Raw genomic sequence first — 14,542 nt, forward strand, 5'->3', positions numbered from 1 at the left:
AATGAATGCAGTTCGAGTCATTCAATCAATGTTTCATTGAGTCAATAAAAGATTTGATAAATTGAATGTACGATTGAAGTTTGCTTCATTGAATGAATGAATGCTTGCAGTTTGTTAAATTGAATGAATCCGTTAACTTCGAGATATTAAAAGGATGATATAAGCTCTAGTCATTGAATTAACACGTGCGGTTTGTTACATTGAATTAATGAGTGCAGTTTAAATCATTGAATGATTGAATACAGTTGGATTTATTAAATGGCTTTTGAAGACTGTTCCTGAATTCAATGAATTACGTTTGATTCATTGACTGAACGGTTGAAGTTTGATTCGTTGAATGAATGAATCCTTTTTGATTTGTTTAAAGCAGCAGTTACGTTTGTTGCGTTGGATCAATGAATAACGTTTAATTCATTGAATGAATGACTGAATGTTGATTATTAGAGTGAATGAATTAAGCTTCACTGAATGAGCGAATGAATGCAGTTGGATTGAGTAGATAAATGCTTTGTTTCATTGAATCATAAAATAACGTTGAATGAATGATTGACGCTTCATTATTTGAATGAAAGAATGCAGTTTGATTCGTTAAAAGTAAGAGTTACGTTTGTTTCTTTGAATCAATGAGTAACGTTTGATTCATTGACTGAATGATTGAAGTTTGATTCATTGAATGAATGAGTGAAGCTTGAGACACGGAATGAATGGGACAAGCTCAACATCATGAATTTAAATGTACAGTTTGTTTCATTGAATGAACCAGCGCACGTCAATCTAATGAATGAGCGAACGATGCAGATTGTTTCAGTACATCAATGAGTGCAGTTTTATTCTTTTAATGTATGAGTTAAGTTTTTTTCATTGAAACAATAAATACAGTTTGATTGATTGAATGACTGAGTGCAGTTTTGAATCTTTAAAAGAATGAATGCAGTTAGACTCATGAAATCAATGCATTGAATGACATTCGAGTCATTGAATTTACGATTGACGTTGGCTTCAATCAATGAATGTTTCAATGAATGCATGTGTTAACCTCGAGACATTGCAAAGATGACATAAACTCTACTCTTTGAATTAACACGTGCGGTTTATTTTATTGAATGAATGAGTTCAGTTTGAATCATTGAATGAATGAATGCAGTTGTATTTATTTAGTCAATGTGTTAAGACTGTTGCTGGATTCAATGAATAACGTTTGATTCATTGATGTTTGATTAATTGAATGAATGATTGAAGTTTGGTTCATTGAATGAACGAAGTTTGATTCTTTGAATGAATGAATGAAATAACAAGTGCACTTTGTATCATATAATGACTGAGTCCACTTTGATTCATTGAATGAATTAATGCAGTTGGAATCATTAAATGAATGTCGTAAGCTTGTTTCTGGATTCAATGGATAAGTATTTTTTCATTGAATGAATGATTGAAATATGATTACTGGCGTGAATTAGTTAATACTGAGACATTCAACGAATGAGCTACTCAAAGATTTTAAACGTGCAGTTTATTTAATTGAATGACTGCGTGATGTTTGAAAACTGCCGTGAATGAATCATTAAACGTATGTGTTAAGTTTGTTTCATTGAACTAAAGAATACCGTTTGAATCATTGAATGTATGAATGGATAAATGATTGCAGTTTGTTTCATTGAATGAACGTGTTCAGCTCGAGCCATCGAAAAAAATTGATATCAACACGTGTGGTTTGTTTCATTGAATGAATGAGTGCAGTTGATTCAATGAAGTAATGAATGAATGCAGTTTGTTTCAGTAAATAAATGAGTGCAGTTTGATTAAATCCATGAGCTAAATGTCTTTCATTGAATCTAATGAATAACGTTTGATTCATTGAATGAATGATTGAAGATTGAGTCTTTGAGTGAATGAATTAAGCTTGATATATTCAATGAATGAGAAGCTCTATTCAATGCATTTAAACGTGTAGTTTGTTTCTTTGAACGAATAAATGATGTTGTATTCACAAAAGGAGAAAAGAGAGAGAAAAAGAGAGAGAAAAAGAGATAAAAAAGAAGAGAAAGAGAGAGAGAAAAGGAGAAAAATAAAAAATGAGAGAAAAAGCGAAAAATAGAAAATGAAGGAGAGATAGAGAGAGAAAAAGAGAGAGAAAAAGAGAGAAAGAGAAAAAGAGAAACAGATAGAAAAATAGATAAAAAGAGGTAAATAGAGAGAAAAAGAGAGAAAAAGAGTAAAGGAGAGAGGAAAAGAGAGAGCAACAGAAAAAGTATATAGAAAAAGTGAGAGAAAAAGAGAAAAAAGAGAGGGGATAAGACAAAGAAGAAGAGAGAAAAAAGCGAAAAAAGGTGAGAGAAAATGAGAAAAAGTGTGAAAACAAAGAGAAAAAGAGAGAGAAAAAGAGAGAAAGAGAGAGAAAAAGAGAAAAAGACAGAAAGAGAAAAAGAGAGAGAAAAGAGAAAAAGCGAGAGAAAAGAGAGAAAATGATGAAACGAGAAAAAAAAGAGAAAAAGAGAAAGAAGAAGAGTGTAAAACGAGAGAGAACAAGAGAAAAGAGAGTGAAAAAGAGAGAGAGAAAGCGACAAAACGAGGCAGAAAAGAGATAGAAACAGGGAGAAAAAAGAGAGACAAAGAGAGAAAGAATGTCTCTTTTTCTCTCTCCTTTTCTCACTCTTTTTCTCTCTCATTTTCTCTCTTTTTCTCTTTCTCTCTCTATTTTTCTCTCTCTTTTTTTCTCACATTTTATCTCTTTTTCACTCATTTTTTCTCTCTTTTTTCTCTCTTTTTCTCTCTCTCTTCTGTCTCTTTCTTTCTCTCTTTTTCTCTCTTTTTCTCCCTCTTTCTTTCTCTCTCTTTCTCTCTTTCTTTCTCTCTCTTTTTCTCTCTTTTTCTCTCTAAATTTCTCTCCCTGTTTCTCTCTTTTCTCTCTCGTTTTCTCTCTTTTTCTCTCTCTCTTTCACTTTCGTTTTCTCTCTCTCTTCTTCTCTCTCCTTTTCTCTCTTTTTCTCTTCTTCTCTCTCTTTTTCTCTCTCTCTTTCTCTCTCTCTTACTCTCTTTTTCTCTCTCATTTTCTTTCTCTTTTTCTCTCTTTTCCACTATTTCTCTCTGATTTTCTCTCTCTGTTTCTCTCTCTTTTTCTCTCTTTTTTTTCTCCCTCTTTCTATCTCTTTTCTGTCTCGTTTTCTCGCTTTTTCTCTCTCTTTTTCACTTTTTTTCTCTCTTTTTCTCTTTTTTTTCCTCTCTCTTTACTCCCTTCTTCTTTCCCTTTTTCTCTCTCATTTTCACTTTTTCACTCTCTTTTTCTCTCTTTTGCTCTCTCTTTTTCTCTCATTTTCTCTCTCTTTTTCACGTTTGTCTCTCTTTTCTCTCTTTTTCTCTCTCTTTCTCTCTCTCCTTCTCTCTCTTTTTCTCGTTTTCTCTCTGTTTTTCTCATTTTATCTTATTCTCTCTTTTTCTGTCTCCTTTTCTCTTTTCTCTCTCTTTTTCTCTATTGCTCTTTCTCTCTCGTTATCTCTCTCTTTTCTCTCTCATTTTCCATTTTTCCCGCTCTTTCTTTTACACTTTCTCCCTCTCTTTTTCTCTCTTTTTTCCCTTTTTTCTCTCACTTTTTCTCTCTTTTTCTCTCTCCTTTTCTCACTCTTTTTCTCTCTCATTTTCTCTCTCTTTTTCTCTTTCTCTCTCTATTTTTCTCTCTCTTTTTCTCTCACATTTTATCTCTTTTGCTCTCATTTTTTCTCTCTTTTTTCTGTCTTTTTTCTCTCGCTCTTTCTGTCTCTTTCTTTCTCTCAATTTCACTGTTTTACTCTCTCTTTTTCTCTCTCTTTTTCTTTCTCTTTTTCTCTCTCTTTCTCTCTCTTTTTCTCTCTCTTTTTCCACTATTTCTCTCTGATTTTCTCTCTCTGTTTCTCTCTCTTTTTCTCACTTTTTTTCTCCCTCTTTCTATTTCTTTTCTGTCTCGTTTTCTCGCTTTTTCTCTCTCTTTTTCTCTTTTTCTCTCTCTCTTTACTCCCTTCTTCTTTTCCTTTTTTTCTCTCTCTCTTTTCTCTCTCTTTTCTCTCTTTTTATCACTCATTTTCTCTCTCATTTTCTCTCTCTTTTTCTGTCTCTTTTTCTCTCTCCTTTTCTCACTCTTTTTCTCTCTCATTTTCCCTCTCTTTTTCTCTTTCTCTCTCTATTTTTCTCTCTCTTTTTCTCTCACATTTTATCTCTTTTGCTCTCATTTTTTCTCTCTTTTTTCTGTCTTTTTTCTCTCGCTCTTTCTGTCTCTTTCTTTCTCTCAATTTCACTGTTTTACTCTCTCTTTTTCTTTCTCTTTTTCTTTCTCTTTTTCTCTCTCTTTCTCTCTCTTTTTCTCTCTCTTTTTCCACTATTTCTCTCTGATTTTCTCTCTCTGTTTCTCTCTCTTTTTCTCACTTTTTTTCTCCCTCTTTCTATTTCTTTTCTGTCTCGTTTTCTCGCTTTTTCTCTCTCTTTTTCTCTTTTTCTCTCTCTCTTTACTCCCTTCTTCTTTTCCTTTTTTTCTCTCTCTCTTTTCTCTCTCTTTTCTCTCTTTTTATCACTCATTTTCTCTCTCATTTTCTCTCTCTTTTTCTGTCTCTTTTTGTCTCTCCTTTTCTCACTCTTTTTCTCTCTCATTTTCCCTCTCTTTTTCTCTTTCTCTCTCTATTTTTCTCTCTCTTTTTCTCTCACATTTTATCTCTTTTCCTCTCATTTTTTCTCTCTTTATTCTGTCTTTTTTCTCTCGCTCTTTCTGTCTCTTTCTTTCTCTCAATTTCACTGTTTTACTCTCTCTTTTTCTCTCTCTTTTTCTTTCTCTTTTTCTCTCTCTTTCTCTCTCTCTTTTTCTCTCTCATTTTCACTTATTCACTCTCTTTTTCTCTCTTTTGCTCTCTCTTTTTCTCTCATTTTCTCTCTCTTTTTCTGTCTCTTTTTCTCTCTCCTTTTCTCACTCTTTTTCTCTCTCATTTTCTGTCTCTTTTTCTCTTTCTCTCTCTATTTTTCTCTCTCTTTTTCTCTCACATTTTATCTCTTTTTCACTCATTTTTTCTCTCTTTTTTCTCTCTTTTTCTCTCTCTCTTTCTGTCTCTTTCTTTCTCTCTTTTTCTCTCTTTTTCTCCCTCTTTCTTTCTCTCTCTTTCTCTCTTTCTTTCTCTCTCTTTTTCTCTCTAAATTTCTCTCCCTGTTTCTCTCTTTTCTCTCTCGTTTTCTCTCTTTTTCTCTCTCTCTTTCACTCTCGTTTTCTCTCTCTCTTCTTCTCTCTCCTTTTCTCTCTTTTTCTCTTCTTCTCTCTCTTTTTCTCTCTCTCTTTCTCTCTCTCTTACTCTCTTTTTCTCTCTCATTTTCTTTCTCTTTTTCTCTCTTTTCCACTATTTCTCTCTGATTTACTCTCTCTGTTTCTCTCTCTTTTTCTCTCTTTTTTTCTCCCTCTTTCTATCTCTTTTCTGTCTCGTTTTCTCGCTTTTTCTCTCTCTTTTTCACTTTTTTTTCTCTCTTTTTCTCTTTTTTTCCTCTCTCTTTACTCCCTTCTTCTTTCCCTTTTTCTCTCTCATTTTCACTTTTTCACTCTCTTTTTCTCTCTTTTGCTCTCTCTTTTTCTCTCATTTTCTCTCTCTTTTTCACGTTTGTCTCTCTTTTCTCTCTTTTTCTCTCTCTTTCTCTCTCTCCTTCTCTCTCTTTTTCTCGTTTTCTCTCTGTTTTTCTCATTTTATCTTATTCTCTCTTTTTCTGTCTCCTTTTCTCTTTTCTCTCTCTTTTTCTCTATTGCTCTTTCTCTCTCGTTATCTCTCTCTTTTCTCTCTCATTTTCCATTTTTCCCGCTCTTTCTTTTACACTTTCTCCCTCTCTTTTTCTCTCTTTTTTCCCTTTTTTCTCTCACTTTTTCTCTCTCTTTTTCTCTCTCCTTTTCTCACTCTTTTTCTCTCTCATTTTCTCTCTCTTTTTCTCTTTCTCTCTCTATTTTTCTCTCTCTTTTTCTCTCACATTTTATCTCTTTTGCTCTCATTTTTTCTCTCTTTTTTCTGTCTTTTTTCTCTCGCTCTTTCTGTCTCTTTCTTTCTCTCAATTTCACTGTTTTACTCTCTCTTTTTCTTTCTCTTTTTCTTTCTCTTTTTCTCTCTCTTTCTCTCTCTTTTTCTCTCTCTTTTTCCACTATTTCTCTCTGATTTTCTCTCTCTGTTTCTCTCTCTTTTTCTCACTTTTTTTCTCCCTCTTTCTATTTCTTTTCTGTCTCGTTTTCTCGCTTTTTCTCTCTCTTTTTCTCTTTTTCTCTCTCTCTTTACTCCCTTCTTCTTTTCCTTTTTTTCTCTCTCTCTTTTCTCTCTCTTTTCTCTCTTTTTATCACTCATTTTCTCTCTCATTTTCTCTCTCTTTTTCTGTCTCTTTTTCTCTCTCCTTTTCTCACTCTTTTTCTCTCTCATTTTCCCTCTCTTTTTCTCTTTCTCTCTCTATTTTTCTCTCTCTTTTTCTCTCACATTTTATCTCTTTTCCTCTCATTTTTTCTCTCTTTATTCTGTCTTTTTTCTCTCGCTCTTTCTGTCTCTTTCTTTCTCTCAATTTCACTGTTTTACTCTCTCTTTTTCTCTCTCTTTTTCTTTCTCTTTTTCTCTCTCTTTCTCTCTCTCTTTTTCTCTCTCATTTTCACTTATTCACTCTCTTTTTCTCTCTTTTGCTCTCTCTTTTTCTCTCATTTTCTCTCTCTTTTTCTGTCTCTTTTTCTCTCTCCTTTTCTCACTCTTTTTCTCTCTCATTTTCTGTCTCTTTTTCTCTTTCTCTCTCTATTTTTCTCTCTCTTTTTCTCTCACATTTTATCTCTTTTTCACTCATTTTTTCTCTCTTTTTTCTCTCTTTTTCTCTCTCTCTTCTGTCTCTTTCTTTCTCTCTTTTTCTCTCTTTTTCTCCCTCTTTCTTTCTCTCTCTTTCTCTCTTTCTTTCTCTCTCTTTTTCTCTCTTTTTCTCTCTAAATTTCTCTCCCTGTTTCTCTCTTTTCTCTCTCGTTTTCTCTCTTTTTCTCTCTCTCTTTCACTTTCGTTTTCTCTCTCTCTTCTTCTCTCTCCTTTTCTCTCTTTTTCTCTTCTTCTCTCTCTTTTTCTCTCTCTCTTTCTCTCTCTCTTACTCTCTTTTTCTCTCTCATTTTCTTTCTCTTTTTCTCTCTTTTCCACTATTTCTCTCTGATTTTCTCTCTCTGTTTCTCTCTCTTTTTCTCTCTTTTTTTTCTCCCTCTTTCTATCTCTTTTCTGTCTCGTTTTCTCGCTTTTTCTCTCTCTTTTTCACTTTTTTTCTCTCTTTTTCTCTTTTTTTTCCTCTCTCTTTACTCCCTTCTTCTTTCCCTTTTTCTCTCTCATTTTCACTTTTTCACTCTCTTTTTCTCTCTTTTGCTCTCTCTTTTTCTCTCATTTTCTCTCTCTTTTTCACGTTTGTCTCTCTTTTCTCTCTTTTTCTCTCTCTTTCTCTCTCTCCTTCTCTCTCTTTTTCTCGTTTTCTCTCTGTTTTTCTCATTTTATCTTATTCTCTCTTTTTCTGTCTCCTTTTCTCTTTTCTCTCTCTTTTTCTCTATTGCTCTTTCTCTCTCGTTATCTCTCTCTTTTCTCTCTCATTTTCCATTTTTCCCGCTCTTTCTTTTACACTTTCTCCCTCTCTTTTTCTCTCTTTTTTCCCTTTTTTCTCTCACTTTTTCTCTCTTTTTCTCTCTCCTTTTCTCACTCTTTTTCTCTCTCATTTTCTCTCTCTTTTTCTCTTTCTCTCTCTATTTTTCTCTCTCTTTTTCTCTCACATTTTATCTCTTTTGCTCTCATTTTTTCTCTCTTTTTTCTGTCTTTTTTCTCTCGCTCTTTCTGTCTCTTTCTTTCTCTCAATTTCACTGTTTTACTCTCTCTTTTTCTCTCTCTTTTTCTTTCTCTTTTTCTCTCTCTTTCTCTCTCTTTTTCTCTCTCTTTTTCCACTATTTCTCTCTGATTTTCTCTCTCTGTTTCTCTCTCTTTTTCTCACTTTTTTTCTCCCTCTTTCTATTTCTTTTCTGTCTCGTTTTCTCGCTTTTTCTCTCTCTTTTTCTCTTTTTCTCTCTCTCTTTACTCCCTTCTTCTTTTCCTTTTTTTCTCTCTCTCTTTTCTCTCTCTTTTCTCTCTTTTTATCACTCATTTTCTCTCTCATTTTCTCTCTCTTTTTCTGTCTCTTTTTCTCTCTCCTTTTCTCACTCTTTTTCTCTCTCATTTTCCCTCTCTTTTTCTCTTTCTCTCTCTATTTTTCTCTCTCTTTTTCTCTCACATTTTATCTCTTTTCCTCTCATTTTTTTCTCTCTTTATTCTGTCTTTTTTCTCTCGCTCTTTCTGTCTCTTTCTTTCTCTCAATTTCACTGTTTTACTCTCTCTTTTTCTCTCTCTTTTTCTTTCTCTTTTTCTCTCTCTTTCTCTCTCTCTTTTTCTCTCTCATTTTCACTTATTCACTCTCTTTTTCTCTCTTTTGCTCTCTCTTTTTCTCTCATTTTCTCTCTCTTTTTCTGTCTCTTTTTCTCTCTCCTTTTCTCACTCTTTTTCTCTCTCATTTTCTGTCTCTTTTTCTCTTTCTCTCTCTATTTTTCTCTCTCTTTTTCTCTCACATTTTATCTCTTTTTCACTCATTTTTTCTCTCTTTTTTCTCTCTTTTTCTCTCTCTCTTTCTGTCTCTTTCTTTCTCTCTTTTTCTCTCTTTTTCTCCCTCTTTCTTTCTCTCTCTTTCTCTCTTTCTTTCTCTCTCTTTTTCTCTCTAAATTTCTCTCCCTGTTTCTCTCTTTTCTCTCTCGTTTTCTCTCTTTTTCTCTCTCTCTTTCACTCTCGTTTTCTCTCTCTCTTCTTCTCTCTCCTTTTCTCTCTTTTTCTCTTCTTCTCTCTCTTTTTCTCTCTCTCTTTCTCTCTCTCTTACTCTCTTTTTCTCTCTCATTTTCTTTCTCTTTTTCTCTCTTTTCCACTATTTCTCTCTGATTTACTCTCTCTGTTTCTCTCTCTTTTTCTCTCTTTTTTTTCTCCCTCTTTCTATCTCTTTTCTGTCTCGTTTTCTCGCTTTTTCTCTCTCTTTTTCACTTTTTTTCTCTCTTTTTCTCTTTTTTTCCTCTCTCTTTACTCCCTTCTTCTTTCCCTTTTTCTCTCTCATTTTCACTTTTTCACTCTCTTTTTCTCTCTTTTGCTCTCTCTTTTTCTCTCATTTTCTCTCTCTTTTTCACGTTTGTCTCTCTTTTCTCTCTTTTTCTCTCTCTTTCTCTCTCTCCTTCTCTCTCTTTTTCTCGTTTTCTCTCTGTTTTTCTCATTTTATCTTATTCTCTCTTTTTCTGTCTCCTTTTCTCTTTTCTCTCTCTTTTTCTCTATTGCTCTTTCTCTCTCGTTATCTCTCTCTTTTCTCTCTCATTTTCCATTTTTCCCGCTCTTTCTTTTACACTTTCTCCCTCTCTTTTTCTCTCTTTTTTCCCTTTTTTCTCTCACTTTTTCTCTCTCTTTTTCTCTCTCCTTTTCTCACTCTTTTTCTCTCTCATTTTCTCTCTCTTTTTCTCTTTCTCTCTCTATTTTTCTCTCTCTTTTTCTCTCACATTTTATCTCTTTTGCTCTCATTTTTTCTCTCTTTTTTCTGTCTTTTTTCTCTCGCTCTTTCTGTCTCTTTCTTTCTCTCAATTTCACTGTTTTACTCTCTCTTTTTCTTTCTCTTTTTCTTTCTCTTTTTCTCTCTCTTTCTCTCTCTTTTTCTCTCTCTTTTTCCACTATTTCTCTCTGATTTTCTCTCTCTGTTTCTCTCTCTTTTTCTCACTTTTTTTCTCCCTCTTTCTATTTCTTTTCTGTCTCGTTTTCTCGCTTTTTCTCTCTCTTTTTCTCTTTTTCTCTCTCTCTTTACTCCCTTCTTCTTTTCCTTTTTTTCTCTCTCTCTTTTCTCTCTCTTTTCTCTCTTTTTATCACTCATTTTCTCTCTCATTTTCTCTCTCTTTTTCTGTCTCTTTTTCTCTCTCCTTTTCTCACTCTTTTTCTCTCTCATTTTCCCTCTCTTTTTCTCTTTCTCTCTCTATTTTTCTCTCTCTTTTTCTCTCACATTTTATCTCTTTTCCTCTCATTTTTTCTCTCTTTATTCTGTCTTTTTTCTCTCGCTCTTTCTGTCTCTTTCTTTCTCTCAATTTCACTGTTTTACTCTCTCTTTTTCTCTCTCTTTTTCTTTCTCTTTTTCTCTCTCTTTCTCTCTCTCTTTTTCTCTCTCATTTTCACTTATTCACTCTCTTTTTCTCTCTTTTGCTCTCTCTTTTTCTCTCATTTTCTCTCTCTTTTTCTGTCTCTTTTTCTCTCTCCTTTTCTCACTCTTTTTCTCTCTCATTTTCTGTCTCTTTTTCTCTTTCTCTCTCTATTTTTCTCTCTCTTTTTCTCTCACATTTTATCTCTTTTTCACTCATTTTTTCTCTCTTTTTTCTCTCTTTTTCTCTCTCTCTTTCTGTCTCTTTCTTTCTCTCTTTTTCTCTCTTTTTCTCCCTCTTTCTTTCTCTCTCTTTCTCTCTTTCTTTCTCTCTCTTTTTCTCTCTTTTTCTCTCTAAATTTCTCTCCCTGTTTCTCTCTTTTCTCTCTCGTTTTCTCTCTTTTTCTCTCTCTCTTTCACTCTCGTTTTCTCTCTCTCTTCTTCTCTCTCCTTTTCTCTCTTTTTCTCTTCTTCTCTCTCTTTTTCTCTCTCTCTTTCTCTCTCTCTTACTCTCTTTTTCTCTCTCATTTTCTTTCTCTTTTTCTCTCTTTTCCACTATTTCTCTCTGATTTACTCTCTCTGTTTCTCTCTCTTTTTCTCTCTTTTTTTTCTCCCTCTTTCTATCTCTTTTCTGTCTCGTTTTCTCGCTTTTTCTCTCTCTTTTTCACTTTTTTTTCTCTCTTTTTCTCTTTTTTTTCCTCTCTCTTTACTCCCTTCTTCTTTCCCTTTTTCTCTCTCATTTTCACTTTTTCACTCTCTTTTTCTCTCTTTTGCTCTCTCTTTTTCTCTCATTTTCTCTCTCTTTTTCACGTTTGTCTCTCTTTTCTCTCTTTTTCTCTCTCTTTCTCTCTCTCCTTCTCTCTCTTTTTCTCGTTTTCTCTCTGTTTTTCTCATTTTATCTTATTCTCTCTTTTTCTGTCTCCTTTTCTCTTTTCTCTCTCTTTTTCTCTATTGCTCTTTCTCTCTTGTTATCTCTCTCTTTTCTCTCTCATTTTCCATTTTTCCCGCTCTTTCTTTTACACTTTCTTCCTCTCTTTTTCTCTCTTTTTTCCCTTTTTTCTCTCACTTTTTCTCTCTCTTTTTCTCTCTCCTTTTCTCACTCTTTTTCTCTCTCATTTTCTCTCTCTGTTTCTCTTTCTCTCTCTATTTTTCTCTCTCTTTTTCTCTCACATTTTATCTCTTTTGCTCTCATTTTTTCTCTCTTTTTTCTGTCTTTCTTCTCTCGCTCTTTCTGTCTCTTTCTTTCTCTCAATTTCACTGTTTTACTCTCTCTTTTTCTCTCTCTTTTTCTTTCTCTTTTTCTCTCTCTTTCTCTCTCTTTTTCTCTCTCTTTTTCCACTATTTCTCTCTGATTTTCTCTCTCTGTTTCTCTCTCTTTTTCTCACTTTTTTTCTCCCTCTTTCTATTTCTTTTCTGTCTCGTTTTCTCGCTTTTTCTCTCTCTTTTTCTCTTTTTCTCTCTCTCTTTACTCCCTTCTTCTTTTCCTTTTTTTCTCTCTCTTTTCTCTCTCTTTTCTCTCTTTTTATCACTCATTTTCTCTCTCATTTTATCTCTCTTTTTCTCGTTTTATCATATTCTCTCTTTTTCTCTCTCTTTTTCTGTCTCCTTTTCTCTTTTCTCTCTCTTTTTCTCTTTTGCTCTTTCTCTTTCTTTTTCTCTTTCTCTCTTTTTCTCTCTCTTTCTCTCTCTGATGTTTTCACGCTTTTTCTCTTTTTCTGTCTCTTTCTTTCTCTGTTTTTCTCTCTCTTTTTCTGTCTCTTTTTCTCTCTCTTTTTCACTCTTTTTTTCTCTATTTTTCTCTATTTCCCTCTCTCCTTTTCTCTTTTCTCCCCCTTTTCTCTCTTTTTCTCTCTCATTTTCTCTCTCTTTCTATCTTTTTCTCTTTCTCTCTCTATTTTTCTCTCTCTTTTTCTCTCACATTTTATCTCTTTTGCTGTTATTTTTTCTCTTTTTTCACTCTTTTTCTCTCTCTCTTTCTGTCTCGTTCTTTCTCTCTTTTTCACTGTTTTTCTCTGTCTCTTTCTCTCTCTTTTTCTTTCTCTCTCTTTTTCTCTCTCATTTTCACTTTGTCACTCTCTTTATCTCTCTTTTGCTCTCTCTTTTTCTCTCATTTTCTCTCTCTTTTTCTCTCTCCTTTTCTCACTCTTTTTCTCCCTCTTTTTCTCTCTCTTTTTCTCTTTCGCTCTCTATTTTTCTCTCTCTTTTTCTCTCACATTTTATCTCTTTTCACTCATTTCTTCTCTCTTTTTTCTCGCTATTTCACTCTCTCTTTCTGTCTCTTTCTTTCTCTCTTTTTCTCTGTTTTTCTCCCTCTTTCTTTCTCTCTTTTTCTCTCTTTTTTTCTCTTTTCTCTCTTTTTCTCTCTTTTTCTCTCTAAATTTCTCTCCCTTTTTCTCTCTTTTCTCTCTCATTTTCTCTCTTTTTCTCTCTCTCTTTCACTCTCATTTTCTCTCTCTCTTCTTCTCTCTCCTTTTCTCTCTTTTTCTCTTCTTCTCTCTCTTTTTCTCTCTCTTTCTCTCTCTCTTACTGTCTTTTCCTCTCTCATTTTCTTTCTCTTTTTCTCTCTTTTCCACTATTTCTCTCTGATTTTCTCTCTATGTTTCTCTCTCTTTTTTTCTCTTTTTTCTCCCTCTTTCTATCTCTTTTCTGTCTCGCTTTCTCGCTTTTTCTCTCTCTTTTTCACTTTTTTTCTCTCTTTTTCTCTTTTTCTCTCTCTCTTTACTCTCTTCTTCTTTCCCTGTTTCTCTCTCTTTTTCTCTTTTCTCTCTCTTTTCTCTCTTTTTATCACTCATTTTCTCTCACTTTTTATCTCTCTTTTTCTCATTTTATCATATTCTCTCTTTTTCTCTCTCTTTTTCTGCCTCCTTTTCTCTTTTCTCTCTCTTTTTCTCTTTTGCTCTTTCTCTCTCTTTTTCTCTTTCTCTCTTTTTCTCTATCATTTTCTATTTTTCGCTTTTTCTCTCTCATTTTCTATTTTTCTTCTTTTCTCTCTATAATTTTCTCCCTTTTCTCTCTTTTTGTCTCTTTTTTACTCTCTTTTTTCTCCTTTTCTCTCTCTTTTTCTCTTTTTCTCTCACTTTTTCTCTATTTTTCTTTCTGTTTCTCTCTCTTTTTCTCTCTTTTCTCTTTATTTACCTCTTTTTATCTATTTTCTATCTGTTTCTCTTTTTCTCTTTCTCTCTTTTTCTCTCTCATTTTCTATTTTTCGCTTTTTCTCTCCCATTTTCTATTTTTCTTCTTTTCTCTCTATAATTTTCTCCCTTTTTCTCTCTTTTTGTCTCTTTTTTACTCTCTTTTTTCTCCTTTTCTCTCTCTTTTTCTCTTTTTCTCTCACTTTTTCTCTATTTTTCTTTCTGTTTCTCTCTCTTTTTCTCTCTTTTTCTCTTTATTTACCTCTTTTTATCTATTTTTCTATCTGTTTCTCTTTTTCTCTTTCTCTCTTTTTCTCTCTCATTTTCTATTTTTCGCTTTTTCTCTCTCATTTTCTATTTTTCTTCTTTTCTCTCTATCTTTTTCTCCTTTTTCTCTCTTTTTGTCTCTTTTTTACTCTCTTTTTTCTCCTTTTCTCTCTCTTTTTCTCTATTTCTCTCGCTTTTTCAGTCTTTTTTGCTCTTTTTGTCTCTATTTTCCTCATTTTCAATTTTTTTCCTTTTCTCTCTTTTTCTCTTTCTTTTTCTCTCCCTTTCTCTCTTTTTCTCTCTCTGTTTCTCTTTTTCTCTCTCTCTTTCTTTCTTTCCATCCCTTTTTTCTCTCTCTCTTTTTCTCTCTCCTTTACTCACGCTTTTTCTCTCATTTTCTCTCTCTTTGTCTCTTTGTCTCACTATTTTTCTCTCTTTTTCTCTTTCTTTCTCTCACTTTTAATCTCTTTTGCTCTCACTTTTTGTCTCTATTTTCTATCTTTTTCTCTGTTTTTCTCTTTTTCTCTCTCTTTTTCTGTCTCTTTCTTTCTCTCCTTTTCTCTGTTTTTCTCCCTCTTTTTCACTCTCATTTTCTCTCTCTTTTTCACGTTTTATCATATTCTCTCTTTTTCTCTCTCTTTCTGTCTCCTTTTCTCTTTTCTCTCTCTTTTTCTCTTTTGCTCTTTATCTCTCTTTTTCTCTTTCTCTCTTTTTATCTCTCCTTTTCTCGTTTTCTCTCTCTTTTTCTCTCTGATTTTTTCACACTTTTTCTCATTTTCTCTCACCTTTTTTCACATTTTCTCTCTCTTCTTCTCCGTCTTTTCCCCTCTCTTTTTTCTCTTTTTCTCTCTCTTTTTCTCTCACATTTTATCTCTTTTGCTCTCATTTTTTCTCTCTTTTTCTCTCTCTCTCTTTCTGTCTCTTTTTCTCTTTCTCTCTCTATTTTTCTCTCTCTTTTTCTCTCACATTTTATCTCTTTTTCACTCATTTTT

Source organism: Chiloscyllium plagiosum, unplaced genomic scaffold, assembly GCF_037043375.1.
Source record: "Chiloscyllium plagiosum isolate Xiang-an unplaced genomic scaffold, Cpla_swu_hap1 HiC_scaffold_7, whole genome shotgun sequence".
NCBI lineage: Eukaryota > Metazoa > Chordata > Chondrichthyes > Orectolobiformes > Hemiscylliidae > Chiloscyllium > Chiloscyllium plagiosum.